Source organism: Egretta garzetta, unplaced genomic scaffold, assembly GCF_000687185.1.
Source record: "Egretta garzetta isolate BGI_Z169 unplaced genomic scaffold, ASM68718v1 scaffold314, whole genome shotgun sequence".
Lineage (NCBI taxonomy): Eukaryota > Metazoa > Chordata > Aves > Pelecaniformes > Ardeidae > Egretta > Egretta garzetta.
Window position 1 is genome coordinate 2443392 of NW_009259531.1, and position 15825 is coordinate 2459216.

Sequence of the window (15825 nt, forward strand, 5' to 3'; positions counted from 1 at the left end):
TTTTCCAAAAGGCCTAAAACCATCTTCTGGGTTCCTGCTGGTGAATCAGTTAGCTAGAGGGGTACTGTACACATGCCATTTACATCTCAGTCGCTCTCTGCGGGGACTTGCAAAATCTTGAGGCAGCACAGTCTTGGTTACACAAATTTAGAAGCATGTTTTCTAGACTTTGTGCTAGTATATTTATACCTCACATAAGAAATTGATTCATATGTGCTGGTAAGTGTGAGAAATGTTTGAATGAAGGTAGCTGATTGCGTCTTTCAAACCTGTTTTTCCACCGCAGAGCTGTGTATAGCTTGAAGAGCCATTAGCGTACACAGCGAAGGGCCACAATAATATTCCACGTGAGGTGGCTGCTGGCATTTAGCACATGCAGGATCAAGGTAGACAGAATGCGTGCCTGGTAAATGACAGAGCTTATGCTCCTCTAGGCTAGGTAACTTGGGAAGCCTGAAGTCTAACTGATAAAACTGAACAAAAATTCATGGCCTATATTGACATTTGGAAAAGCAATCAAAACCACATTAGCTAAGCTTGTCTTTAACCATTTATATAGTGTCTATGTACATACACGTGTGTGTGTATATGTGTTATATATATATATATGGGGAGAGGGGGCATTTTAGTGTAGAAAAGGCTCTTTATGCTTCTGAAGGGTAGTATGAGTATTGTCACCCGCCTCATTTTGCTTTTTGTTTCACCTGCCACGAGAAAGATCAAGTTTTAAGGGAATTTTCTTCTACAGGAAATATTGCTTCCACAGCTATGTTGAAATATGTAAGAAAGATCAGCAGCCTAATGCTTCTGCACTTAGGTAAAGTGTAGTTGCAAATGCAACAATTCCTTTGATTTGTAAGCGCATTTGTAAGTGTTGTTTTGACAGCCTTCTATTGTACACCAGAAATTTTGTGGTAGCAATGAATTCTGGGGTTAAACCTTCTGGCCCGAAACCAAGGGGTGGTCTGAACTGTCTTTGAATACTTGGCCCTAAGTATTATTTGGTAGAGACAAATAGTAGCTGACATACACTGTGGTAGTAATATCCTCTGTCTGCTGTAACCGAATCCTTCCCTGGCCAATGCAGTGCCCTATTTTTGGAATGTGCTGGCTGGCAGTACAAAGTGGACAGTTAGTCACCTTGAATTCCAGCCGCTTGACTTTCAGTCCCCAGGGCCTCGGCTCCACGCTCGGTGCTGGCTGCTGTTGGCATAGGCCCGTGAGGCAGTCAGAATTCTGGTCATTCTTCAAGATAAGATCTAAAATAAATCTTCCTTTTGAAAACTTGCATTGTTGCCATAGGCATAAGAATTCAGCAGTCACTACCTGTGTCTTTCAGAAAATGTCACGTGGATTTATCTGGAGATTCATAGTCTAGAGAATGAGGAGCTAGGACATGGATTTCCTTAGCTTAGCCTACTTCAGAAAGGTAGCAAAGAAATGTTAGAGACTAAGTCAAGAAGTTTCAAAGGTGGGGGAAGGGGGGAATCTCTTTATAAATGCTAGGATTTGTGATCTGAACTCTAGTACAGTTCTGCAATGTACCACGGGAAGTCTAACAGGGCTGAAGGGTAACGTAGCCTGAGGAAAAAAGACTTTATCAAGAGACTCGGCGATCCACCTGGGCAAATACATATGACCCAAATCCACTTCCAGAAAAGACAAATGAAAACCAGAAGGGCCAAAAGGTGTTCTGTAAGCTTCCAGAAATGTCTTCCTGCTCTCTGGAATAGTTCTGTAGGAGCAAAGGGGATGTCAGATAGGGCTGCGTGATCTGGGGTATTTGGCAATGAAGAACTCAGTTCTGTCTTTAGCAAAGCTAAATATAATAGCATTAATCTAGATAATAGACACGAATGATCCCTACCAAATTCACACAGTGACAGAAAAAATTAAAGAAAAATATTCATTTTGGCATCATGCTACAGGAGTATGAATTTACTGTATTATTGGTTGTATGTTAGATATTTTTCTTCTCTCTGGTTCTGAAAACAATAATTAAAATGAATGATAATTGGCACTTTGCTATAGCACTCTATCTTGTATTAAGTTAATATTTTTACTCAGCTTTCACTGCTAGTATCAATATGGCCAATTTCCAAGGGTTTGTTCATGCTTTGCTCTATGCTGTGAACAGTGTACTTTAATGTGATGTTTCTCTTACTGAAACTGTCAACACAGTTGGGAGATCTGCATGATAATTTAATTATCACTGTTTTTTCACATTAAAGCAATTAAAAGCAACTTGCAGAACAAGTCAAACAGTTAACTATGCTCATGCAGGCTAAAAAATTCTCAGAGACAAATAGTTCATATGCTGGAGACGGGAGTGGCTGTGGTTGAAGGGAGTGTATGGTTACTGGTCATCACAAAATTCTTTTTCTGTTTTTCCCTTTTTGCTAATATAGTTATTAAAGAGTTTTTATAAATTCAATCATTAGTCTTGTTTTAGCTTTTAGAATTTTAAAACGCCTCAGACTTTCTTGAAGGACACATATTTCCACACAGTAGAAATATGGTGGATTTTATTAAACAAAATGGATGCTCTGGAGTTGGCTTAGTAGCACTGACTTGAGAGTGAATGATAATGAGATTTAAGATGCACAAAGCCATTCAGGGCCTTTGCTTGAGAATTTGTAATGCTGCACTTCCCTGCGTAGCTTGTTCACTCTCCCTAGCTGCTACTCAGCCTTTTATCTTCAGAACAGGCAATATGATTCACATAGCAGCCCTGTATTTTAGTCTTCATTGGAGCTTGCCATTTATATTCGTATTTTGCATAATTTAAGTTTCCTAATATGAAGAAATACAGGGCCACATTGATGTCTGTGAGTACTTTGCTATTAACTACAGCAGACCCAGGAATTTGATAGAGATTTTGCTTGTTTCAGGTGCAGAGCCACAAATAGTGTCTAGGATTGTAGAGAGCATATATATCCCATTTCTGAGGAAGTGACCTAATAATCTTATGGAAAATTAGATGCAGGATAGGGATTAATTTTGTGGAAATAGATGTTGGTAGTGTTCTGGTTTAGGATTAGAATTCTAGATGCTTGGCTTCATCGATAAATTGTCAACAAAACCTGTTATCGCTACCATGCATTCTTGGCATTTCTCTTGGCATTTATAGTCTGTGTATTTATTCTGTCTGTCTTACTGTGTAAGTATTTATTATAGTATCGCAGAATTATTTTTTAAGGTAACAAAACAAAATGGAGGAGCATAGCAAGAAATAATGTTACTACTTGGAATCAATAAATATATTTGTATACTCATTGGTTTTAGTTATTATATTTTAAATTCTGTTGTTATGAGATGTTGGTAGACATTTCTGTACTGAAAAGACATTTTTTGTCCCCCTTATAAACAGACAGTAGGTAAGCAAAGCTTAGTTTGACTGTGATTTATAGGGCTCATCACTGACACTCATCACTCATGCACAGAAACTCATGCCTTCAGCTCCCTTTTTATGTACAATAGATGTTCAATTAACACTGTGCTAATTTGCACATCAGCAGCTTTATCTTCAGCCTACTGTATTTTAAGTCTATATACAACTGTTGGTGGGATGCATACTGTTTTAAGTATTACAAGTGTAGATTATTAGGGGTAAAGCTGAATTATTGAAATTCTTATGTTAGAATAGTTCCTAAGGGACCTATACTTTCATATAGAAAACTGAAAATGCACATTTTCCTGTCCACTTAGTTGTTGAGTATAAGTAGCACAAAAACCATTTTTAGTCAACCTCTTTCAAGTGGTTATGTTCTCCGTGAGGAAATCCTTTAGCTTCTTTGTAGTTCATGGAATTTACCTTGGTGCTTGTATGTGCCAATGATTGTGACATTCAATTCTGCGCCAACTGTACTGAGACACCTAATGTTGTTGATGTTTTGCTCTTAAATACCATAAGTGATATGAAATATGCACAAAGGGCTTCCATAGAGAGAGAAATACTCCTTTAAAATTTAGTTTACATGGTTTGGGGACAAAGCAACCCACAGAGTGGTTGCTGAGATCGCCTAGACAGACAGTTGTGCTTTCCATAATTTTTAATTGCTTCTTTTTTAATTTCTTTTAAATTACGGACTAGGCGGTGTTTGATGCATTGAAGAAAGCTGAGTTTTTATGTGGTTCATGCTCTGGTCTGGGGGCTCTGGCTGAAATTCCGTGGTCCTTCCAGGAATTCCCTCAGTGAGTTTGGATGAGTCTCTTCACGAAATGTGAGAGAGCATTAGTTAGCTAACTGCAGGGAGCAGCTTGTACAGGCAGGAGAATAGATGTCTCCAGCCTGCATGCCTAAGGTGTATTTAAAATCACATGTACTCACAATCTAAATGACATGTTTGCACTGTGCTGCCGTATTAAGTTTAAAGGATGCTGGGAACAAAACTAATAATCCAAAGTTTTTTACTGAAATGTGTTTAGGGCATTGAGGCTGGGTTAAGGTACTCTGTTATGAATGTCCTTTCAGCAGAAATTTCAGATCTCTTTTCCGTAATGTTAGGTTTTTTTTTTTTTTTTTTTTTTTTTGCTAGAGCAGATAGTGTTGTGGCAGTGTTTTAATGCTGTTGATTTTTCCCATGAATTACATGATGAATGAAAACATTTCAAAGGCATAAACTGTTTGCACAGAGGTGTAGTTACTCTGCTTACCTAAATCCTCATATTTCCCTTGCAGTTTCTTTGAAAGTCTGTAAAATCATTTTGTGTATCATCTGTAGACTATGAAGAAAATAGGTACCATGTTTGCACAGAAGAGGGGAAAAAAGAGCATTTCAATTGTGTAATAAATAGGAATCACAGAATGAGAGAATGGCAAGGGTTGGAAGGGACCTCGGGAGATCATCTAGTCCAACCCTCCTGCTAAAGCAGGTTCACCTAGAGCATGTTGCACAGGTCATTGTCCAGGCGGGCTTTGAATATCTCCAGAGAAGGAGACTCCACAACCCCTCTGGACAGCCTGTTCCAGTGCTCTGTCACCCTCCAAGTAAATAAGTTCTAATGCTTATGTTCTTGTTGTCCAAAAAAATCAGTATATTTTAGAGCATATTAACTGTGGCACACTGAGAGTTTTTCTGTGCAAGGATTAATTTAAGCTTTGTTTTGTTGTACACTGCCTACACTGGTTTTGAAAACTGTTTTTTGACAATAAAGTTGCTGAAAGTCAGATGAAAAGTGTACTAGAATGCAGTAAGGTTGGTAAAACGGAGTTCTAGACAACACTGCATTATCCCTGCTGTGAATTTTTAATATTTTGATTTTCTATCAGAATAAACACAGGTTGAAAGATGATTTGTTCCTACTGATGATGTGCAAACTTTATACTCAGCAGTTACCATCTGAAGCCTTGTGCAAAGGATTGTACTGCAGGGGGCATTCTCTAAATTGTGAGGTGTTCCTGCTTTGCTACCACAGGAGACCAACTGCACATCAATCTTTGTCAGCTTGTGCTAAACCAGACCCAGTCCCTACCTTAGGTCATGTATTAGAGATACAGCTCTTCTAAATCAAATTAAGCTTTTTCTGGGCATCTGCTCTTTATACCAACATTTCTAAACTGCTAACACATTACCATGAACAGAGAAAGTCGTCTTACTGGAGCACTAAGTAACTGCAATATGGGGTTTATAGGCTTATGAACATGTTACCTCCATGCTGCATCTACATGGCTCTGAGGAAGGAGGCATTTTGTTGCTCTGCTTACGCTCATCTTTTTATAATTACTGCAGATGCTTTTAAGAAATAAAATTTGCTTCTGATCTTCCCTTGAAATTTGAAGCTAAGGAGACTTCTTTGCTCCAGTTGTATAATTTACTGCGAGGTCTACCTGCTAAAAGTGCAGGGCAGGACTGGCAGAGAGAGCTATAGGAAAGCCTAGTCTTGTCTGTTCACCCCAGACCCTGTGGAAAAGCTATTGGAAAAGAATTTAAACAGTGAAGTAAAGGTCCATGTTGTTCTTAAGAAATATAAAGGCAAGTTTAAATATGTTATATAGAAGTTAGAGTAGGTATAAAATAAGCAGTGTAAGGAAATTAATAAAATCTGGGGTTTATATTTGAATCATTCGGGTTTAAAATAAATATGCAAAAATAAACATGACAGTGTTGATGTACAGACTTCTTAAGATCGATGAAACCCGTGTGTGTTACAACAATAATCGAGCAGCACCCTTGTTTACAGCTCAAGTTCTAAAGTCAAATGACTGAAAGAGTTAAACACCTGGAGCAAGTCTGCTAAACTGCTAAGCTGGCTTTTGGCAGCAGGAGCAGCCTGCAGAGTTTTTCCTCCATTATGGTTCAGTTCAGTGACTAATTCATTCAAAGCTGAGAAACCAATTCAGACTTGAAAATGCAGGAAAGCCTTGTTTTCCTATTCCAACCCTTAAATACACTGATATATGAGAGGACTTGAGCTACGAGTTTTAAATGCTTGCTGGACATTAAAAACAAAAATAAAACAATTTTTTTAATATAGCCAATGCACTACCTTTGTTTTTATGTTCATTAGAAAACTATTCAAAAAATGATCTTGTACACTTTCAATTCTTTTCAAAATGTAGACCTAAATCACGCTGGTTGTCATTTTTACTACATGTTTAAATAACTAGTAAGTATTTCCAAAGTACTAAAATGTATAGGAATGGCTAAACAGATAACTATAATATAGAATTGACAAGAATATGTCTGACAAGTCTTGTAGTTATTGTACTGAGTTGTAAAGCAAGTTTTTTTAACAGTTACTAGTCAATTAGAATATTTTTGTAAGAAAAAAACTGCAAGTTGTAATCAGTCCTTCTTGGCTTCTTACAAAGAATCCCTTCCTCTGGGGGTTCCACCTCTGTTTACTTAGTTGATGTTGTTCCTCTGAGCTAAAACTGTTCTTCCATGGCAAAATATAAGGTTCACATGTCAGATCTTGGGCATTTACAGATAGCAATAACTGATCTATAAAAGTATCTCAGGTTTGCCTGTATGAAAATAAATACTTCTTTTAAAAGGCTAGAGGTCAAATATGTTTTGATAAATTATATTCTTTAACCAGATCTTTTGTATTTTTCCTATACTTGTCAAGGCAAGTTAGACAAGGAAGAAGTCCCGTGTATATTCTCAAAATAAACATGATATAAGCCCACTTCCTAATTTGTTGAATAGGTTTGGGAAGTTTGAAATAGCGGTTTAGATAAACAGATGGACTTACAGAGAACTGAATTACAGGAAATACTCGGTTTGAAGTTTTAATTTTAGTTTTTCCTCACCTTTTGATTCTGGAAGTCAGACATAAATTAGAATATTTTTAATCTATTATCTATTGTTGGCCATGATCTTATAGTTACCTAAACAAAGTCTTAAAGCAGCGTTCACAAAAGCACATCAAGTACTGGTTGAAAAGATTTCAAAGGATTTTTTTTTTTTTTTGAGAATTGCAATTCTAGATAATTTTTTCTAGTTTGAGCTCTGCTTCATCCCTCTATAATTTCAAGTTTCATAACCTTTTCCCTCTTATTTCAAGAGATATTTTGAATATGAAAATATCATGTCAAAACTTAGCTCAACCCTTCATCAGGCTTTTTAAAACCTAACTTAGAATTCTGTTTCTAAGATAAACAGATTTGGATCAGAAAGATTTTCAAGTATTCATTTTGGCTGAGAGTTCAAGCAATGTCTTTAATCATATTTTTGTTGATTATTTATTAGTTTCTGTGGGAAATCAAAGGACAGACAACCTAAAATATGTCTTCCATAAAATACATCATGAATCAGAAGCTGTAGCAAAGAATTTCTAGGAAGTGTCTTTCATGTACCGATATGAACTGATTGAGAGATAAAATATACATCTTTAGTGTGTGTATAGCATGCAAATGAAGGGTGACCCAAAAATGGAAGACTCCACACTCTGGCTGGAGTAGAATTTGTATTGCATTATCAGAGTAAGAAAATCTGTTGTGAGAGAGAAGAGTATTGCTGTTCTGTTCCATGTCATCCGAAGGGCGATGGTTAAAACTAATTCAAAACATAAAAGAAAATGGGCATGAAAGTGCACATTAAGGATGTGTTGGCTACCTTTGGAAACTTTGCAAAATACATGTTTCCATAATTGGTGTGTACGTGTATGGGGTAGTAATAAAATTTGCTGTCAACCAAATACAGTTATGAAATTCCAATGGACTTTTAGCGATCACAGTATATACTTTTGAATGGTGATAGCCAAAGACTAGCCTTAGTACTGACACTAACTGGGAGAAAATAGTATCTTGTCATAGGAAGGTAAAATAGGCTGTGTATTTTATTGCAGGAATCAGCAGTAAGAAGAAAAACATTAGTTATTTCAAAACGTCGGTGATTAGGTAAAACTAATTCTAGATTTTTAATCTTCTGCTGGAGAAATACCATTCGAAGACTTTTACAGCATCAGTAACTGCCGTTCCGTTCAGGAAGCTCTGCCTCCAATGAGAAGCGCCGTTATCTGACGTGAGGCATCAGCAGCACCTAGCTGGTATCTGGCTGACAATTCCTGTCCCGGTGAGCTTTTCTAGCTTCTTCAGCTTGAAAGGGATTTCCATCTGCTTCTCCCTTCGTTCCCTTCACCAGTCCTTCTGTATGCATGTTATCTAGGTTTCCTTTAAGTATATCGCTGTGCGTGTAGAAATTGTTCTATTCCCCTCCCCCCCCCAAAAACCAACAGAAGACAAATACAACATTTTTAATAAATAAAATAACATTTTATTTATTTTGGCTTGCAAAGCAATCAAATACCTTGTAAGAAGACTATCTTTCGTCTGAAAAATACATTGAAGTTGTTTTTCTTTTTTCAAAAAGCCATTGTATATAAGGGGAAAAAACAATGATTTCATTTAATTCTTTAGCATTTCCTTTTGAAGATTCCTGAAGGGCAGAGTCTGCTGGAGTATTGAAACAGAGGTTTAGTCCTGTATTTGGAACTGGGTGGTATTTGGCAGTGTAAATATCAGTGCTGCCAAATACAATATGATTCACACACCACTAATAGTTTCTACTTAGCCATATGTGAGGTTTTGTAAATGTCTATGGAAATTGTGCAATACTCATTTTTGGGGGATGATCTAAATATGCAAACACAAACTGTGTCCTCGTTCTGTATCCTAAGGCAAGATCTCCAAATAAGAGAAAGTGCAAGCCACTAGCTAAAATACAGCATCGTTTTTATTTTGAGAACCACTGTCATCTTCAGCCAAAATACAGCACAGTTTTTATTTTGAGACCAGTATCATCTTCAGTGTAGAAGTTCTGTCTACCCAAACAGTGAACTCCATTACCTTGTGCTCCATTTTATCCAACAAGCCAAATGCTTCAGGAAAGCATCAACTATTTATTATTGTCTTTACTAGAAATAAATTAGATGCAGGCTTTCAAATTAATTTGTCCATGCAGCCCTAGGTTTGCATGCCTTCATCAAAAACCAACAGAAGACAAATACAACATTTTTAATAAATAAAATAACATTTTATTTATTTTGGCTTGCAAAGCAATCAAATACCTTGTAAGAAGACTATCTTTCGTCTGAAAAATACATTGAAGTTGTTTTTCTTTTTTCAAAAAGCCATTGTATATAAGGGGAAAAAACAATGATTTCATTTAATTCTTTAGCATTTCCTTTTGAAGATTCCTGAAGGGCAGAGTCTGCTGGAGTATTGAAACAGAGGTTTAGTCCTGTATTTGGAACTGGGTGGTATTTGGCAGTGTAAATATCAGTGCTGCCAAATACAATATGATTCACACACCACTAATAGTTTCTACTTAGCCATATGTGAGGTTTTGTAAATGTCTATGGAAATTGTGCAATACTCATTTTTGGGGGATGATCTAAATATGCAAACACAAACTGTGTCCTCGTTCTGTATCCTAAGGCAAGATCTCCAAATAAGAGAAAGTGCAAGCCACTAGCTAAAATACAGCATCGTTTTTATTTTGAGAACCACTGTCATCTTCAGCCAAAATACAGCACAGTTTTTATTTTGAGACCAGTATCATCTTCAGTGTAGAAGTTCTGTCTACCCAAACAGTGAACTCCATTACCTTGTGCTCCATTTTATCCAACAAGCCAAATGCTTCAGGAAAGCATCAACTATTTATTATTGTCTTTACTAGAAATAAATTAGATGCAGGCTTTCAAATTAATTTGTCCATGCAGCCCTAGGTTTGCATGCCTTCATCAAGAAGGCAGGAGATGTTTCTGCAGTTTATTTCACTTGTATTGCAAAGTTAGAGCAAAACCTGTTGTTGTGTTTTCCCCTAGACTTTTCATAAATACTTTTTATTGAAGTTAAGTGATTTAAGGACACTTGGGAGCAAGGGGTTTTATTTTTTTTAATAGTCATTATTTTGCTTCTAGATGTATTGGTGAGGAAACAAAGATTACCTTGTTCATAAGGGAATTGGTGCCCCAGGTTAATGTCCAGGTGTTCTTTCAACTGATGTCTGAGACTAATTTCTTCCTGGCCCTCTGGTAACCAGCTGAAGCGGGAGACCAGCTGGTATATCTTCACTCTTGCATATCAACATCTTTCACTGATTCACAGTTTTCTTTATATCCTCGGTACTTCCTCCACTGCTTAGCAATCTTCGAACAGCGGTTTGAAGATAACTGCTGTTGTGCTTTGCAATAGCTGTATCTGAATCAAGGAATGAATGATTTTTTTAAAAAGAAAATATCTCGTAATGACCCTCGTAAGCTCCATTTGTCAAAAGGTCATAAATTTGAGATCCCATCAAAGGTTTGCTAAATAAATGCTTAACACTGTGAATATTATCTGGTTTGAATCTTAGGAGTTTGGATGGCATTTCAGTAGGCAATGCTACGAAGAAGAGTTCCTAATATAATTAATTCAAAAGTTCAATTTCTCAAACACAAGAACACACACACTCCCAATTTCAGTTCTTTTTGCCTGCTACATACAGATATCAACTATGTCAATCTAAAAGTACACTGAGCAGTAGAGGCATCTGATGTTTCTTTACTGCATTCTGAACTCCTATGATGTATATATTGTGTATTTTTTACACTTCCATGCAGAGTTTACAGACCTCTTGCATTCACCATTTGATGTAAGAGCCATTTGAATAAGGGAGGGAGTAAACATAAGATGGAAGCAGGCGAGGGGGCAGCGAAGGGGCAACCATCAACTTCAGCTGCATCTTAGTAAAGAATTTACTTACCCTGAGGGTACATGGAAAGTGGAGGCTCGAGAGCTAAAGTTTCTTGTGGGAAAAGATGACAAACAAAGTGATCTTTGCAGGTTCTGTTGACCTGTGAAGTAGGAAAAAAGCAGGTTCACTATATATGTGGTGGAAAATCTTAGTTGGGAGTACACAGCAAAGAGAAAGAGAAATTTAACCTCATATAGTAAACACCAGTTTAAGGAAATAGACCCTGAAGACCATTATCAGGGAAAAACTGTGGAGTCGTGAGGAATTCATTGAAATGCTTTAAGTCTGAATTTAAATAGCTTCAGGCTTTTTATATAACCCAGGATAAAACTTCACAGTTCAAAGTGCTTCTCATTACTAATGTGAATGTATTGGGGTGATGTTGCTTGTATATAACTGAGTTGTACTGTGAGAAAACAGATTATGTACACTTGGACATTTAGACCAAATAATTGAATTCAGAGCAAATAACACATAATTGCATCAGTTACAAAGGACTGGTAGTTAAGATGCGGAAAGAGAAGGAAGTCCTTATTCACCAGGATGTCCATATAACTCCATCTCTGCTTTCATTGTAGTCGTTCAGACTTTCCGTCCCTGTCAGCACTACAAACATTTAAATCACTGTTAGCAACTGTGGAAGAGAGGAGGTGGAAGCTGATTATAATGGTTTGTATAAAGGATTGTCGTTTGAGTGGCTCTCTTAAGAAAACCTCTGTAACGATTCCTTTGGTATTGTCTGTAAAAACTGAAGCGGAGGGTGCTGAGTTGTGTTAATTCTCTCATGTGTGCATTCAGTATCTTCTGGCATTTCTTCAGTTCCACAAGGACCTTCACAGCATAACTGCATGTTCTAATTATATAATTACACATTTACACCACTTATGTCATTAAGTATAATTGCGCTTGCTATGTGAATGTGCCATGATAGAGCAAACATTACTTTGAGAAAAATTATGCAAACAGAATCTTAATTAAAAGACCACTAAGTACTTAGGACATGCTTACCAAAATGTAGCGTGTACTGAAGGCTAAAAACTCCCGTGATGTAGAAGTGTTTGCAAAGTCTCAGTGTTTCCTTATGCAGACACTTGTGAGATCTTTGCCTTGATTTCCATTCGGGTGCAATTTTTGTCGTGTATATTAAACTTGTTTAATGTCTGTGCTAAACAGAAATAATTCTAGGAGCTGAGAGCTGTAGTTCTGGATGCAGTCAGATAAACCTTTCTGTATGAATTCCATCGCAACATTTAGCTAAGGAAATATGAACAAGCAGGTTGGATAGCTTCACAAGAATACATTGCAGAAAAACTTGGTGCTAAGCTAGTGTGTGGCCTAAGTCTGCAGGTGGCACCTTTCTTTCTGTTAGTGACGAGGTATTATCAGTGGAGAGGTAGTGGTGTGTGTCCTAGGACACTGGTGGACCAACAGTATCTTGGATGAGACGGAGTTCTGCCTTTGAGGTAGTGTGAGAATTCCTAGCATGGATCCCACCAGCACTCTAGTGAAGAGCAAATGGCTGTGCAGGTAGCCATATACTGACTCGGTTCCCCAGACTATTTCATTTGGATCAGACCTGTCTGGAGTTCAGTGATTTATCTTAAGCTGTGGAGCTAGTCTAAGACAACTCATGAAAGGCTCAACAAAACCAGTTTCTTAAGGGGAAGTAATTTTCCAATCAACATATAACAGAACAGTAGTACTATATTGGAGTATCCTTTGATGTAGAACATGCGGTTGCCTAATAAGAGTGCCTAAGTGTATAGGTTTCATTGTATCTAGCTGAGGAACGATTTTGACTAGCTTCTGAAGTGTTGTGAGATACTTTTGACTGAAATTTAAATTCAAGATGATACCATATAGTGGAAATGGAGACATGCTGCATTAGCAAAGTTATCTCTCTCTTGTTGTAAATATTGATATAACAATACTGCAAAGACTGAATATGGTTACGTGCTTTTATTCCAGTTGATCTAAACATTCAAGAAAAACTAGTTCTTTAGCAGTTCTAGGAATAGTTTATTCATCAAGTCATAAATAAGCTTTTAGAGGATTTAAACTCACCTTTCTTGTGGAGATTTTTTTTTCGTATTTATTTGTTTCAAATATTTCACTCTTAGGGGTTTTTTTTGGTATCCCATGAATTTTCTGGTGCTTCTAAAAAGAAAAAAGAAAAAAAGCCACTTTAATGTGAAAGTTTCTGTTGGAAAACATGCATTTAAAGCTCACCTGTACCTTTCTTTTAAATTAAAGGGCTGGGGAAGGGACATTGTCTGCTAGGTATCTCTCTTAACATATGGGCTGAATTATGTAGCAAAGAATTGAACCGTGCTGTTCCAGATTGGTTACGGTGGTAAAAACTGCCTTGCGCTGCTCCACAGAAGAGGGATGGATAAAATGCTCTTTGAACAGTCAAGATTTTTTAAAAATGTCAGTGCACAGGGCTTGCATTTGTATTTGGCTTTCTAGACCTGCCTCTTGACCTTCTAATTACTTTATTTGAAACAGCACTGAGGGTATAATAAAACTGGAGGTTGTCTCTCGTTTGCTTTATCATAAATTAAAGCTGTTAGTTTGGTGAGGTGAAAGTAGAGGCAGAGTGTTCATTACTGCTCAAGTGACGGCTTGTCAATAGCACTGCCTTTTAGTTTGTTCTAGTCAGCACTTGCTGTGCATTTTGTTGGACCACTGGGAAATAAATACAACAAGATTATACATTTGGAATACCACAAGAGTTCATGAAGGGAAGGGAGACAAAAAAAAAAAAAAAACAAATGATAAATTATACACTTGGTAGAAAGTGGCATGCTATCTTGTGCTATTAACAACCAGAGATAATTGCAGCGAATTGTAATTGCAGTTTGCAACTTACAGTACAGTGTGTCCAACATCAATCTTAATAGTGAACAAAGCAATTTATATTAAAAGTTAATTCACTTGGTAAGTTTCGGCTGTATACAAGGGAGCTAACAGATGTAGCTTTTCAGAAAGTTCAAAGGCATTTGGAACATGGAGAGAAATGCTAATGTAAGCCTTAGAGAAATATTGCATTACTACTTGTAATGAAAACAAATGTGTGCCATTATATCCCAGTTTGTGTTTATTTAATAAACTATACAGTTTTGTACATTGAAGAAGTTGTGTTTCTGAATGTAACAAAACCAGATTTTTACTTGTAGATTACACAGGAATAGCAATTACATATGTATAGAGTAAATGGGGTCTAGATTTCCATGGATTTGAGTCTATATTCAATTTTAACTTAATCCTTTTATGAGACAGTGCTAAAATGAGTGTGTGTGTGTTTATGTGTTTATATTTATACATATGGATTATTGGAATTTTTAAATCTGGAAATGTTTACTAGTGCCCAGGGTATTTTGCAAGGTTGCCTGGTTATAATTAGTCTAGATTTTGAGCGATATCTTTAATCTGGCTTAATTAAAACGAAACTTTATTTTGTGAAAGCCTAACATGCCTTCTACTGGAGATGATAATCTTACTTTCACTGACCACCCAGTGGTGCCCCAATGTCTGGAAAAGATTCTGCGTGCTGCTGACTCTGTTATGTGGGCTGCAGCGTTTCACATGTACTTTAACAGGTATTACCATTTTCTCAGTGTTGTGGTCAGTCCTTGGTGTTCATCAAATGGCAGAGAATTCCCTGAGCTGCAGAGTCATGACCCAAACACGTACTGTTCTGCTATGGGATTGACTGCGTGTTTGTGGGTGACCATCATTACAGTTTGAAAATGCAGGGTGAAAGCACTGCCTTTTTGGATAGTTATTTGTCCAAGTATAAAAATCTCAAAATTAAAACATACTTGGATTTGCCTAATTGAATAACTGCTACCTTTTTTAGAATGGGGAGAAGATTGGTGGGAAGGGAGTTGAAGAGGAGTAGGTTTTACTTACTGTATCACCTGACATATCCAGACCTCATTCAGAGGATTTGTCCAACACAGAAAGGAGTGTTGATCTTCATCATGCTTTTTTATAAACATCTCATCCAGATGTTAGTTCATATGTAACTCTTGGGTAGTTTCTCACCTAGCATGAACTACTGTAGTTCTGCTGAATTCAGTGAAACAAAGACCTTTGACACTAGCTAATGCTTGATTCTTACAGGAGTTTTAGGAGTAGCTTAAAAGCTGGACTGAGGCTATTTTTCTTCTTTGTGAGACTGTTTTCATTGGGTAGTTAAGAATGTGCATTTCGGAACCAACAAACTTCCTTGAATGTAGGGCATGGATCTTTACTTGTCTCTGCTGAAGGAGATCCAGAGTTGCACTAAATTTCCTCTCTCTTATACAATATACCCATGGGCTTCAGCAAGGATTTTGGTTTAGGCTTCAGTAAAGATCTATGCTATTAAAAAGTACAAACTTAAATTGTTTGATCATTAGTGTTATAATGTAGAGGTAAACTAGCAATATTTAGTAGCAAGCTTTTAAATTTGGTGGTAAGTACCAAATTATTAGAATTATTAGAATGGGATATAGAAAATAAAAAACCTTCCCTTTTTTGCTGGTAATGAATTTTCTCATGTAAAACAATATACTGTATCTGACATAAATTGGCAGGAAAGGTAATTTGAGAAACTCAGCTTAGAAATGTTACATATAGTTTTCCGCTTGTT

At 36.9% G+C, this 15825-nt stretch overlaps 1 protein-coding gene across 2 annotated transcripts in view; it reads left to right on the top strand.

Annotated features, from left to right (window-relative positions):
* FTO (FTO alpha-ketoglutarate dependent dioxygenase) overlaps nucleotides 1-15825 on the top strand; it is a 260976-nt gene that overhangs the window by 170508 nt on the left and 74643 nt on the right. The gene's annotated exons all lie outside the window — the stretch shown is intronic.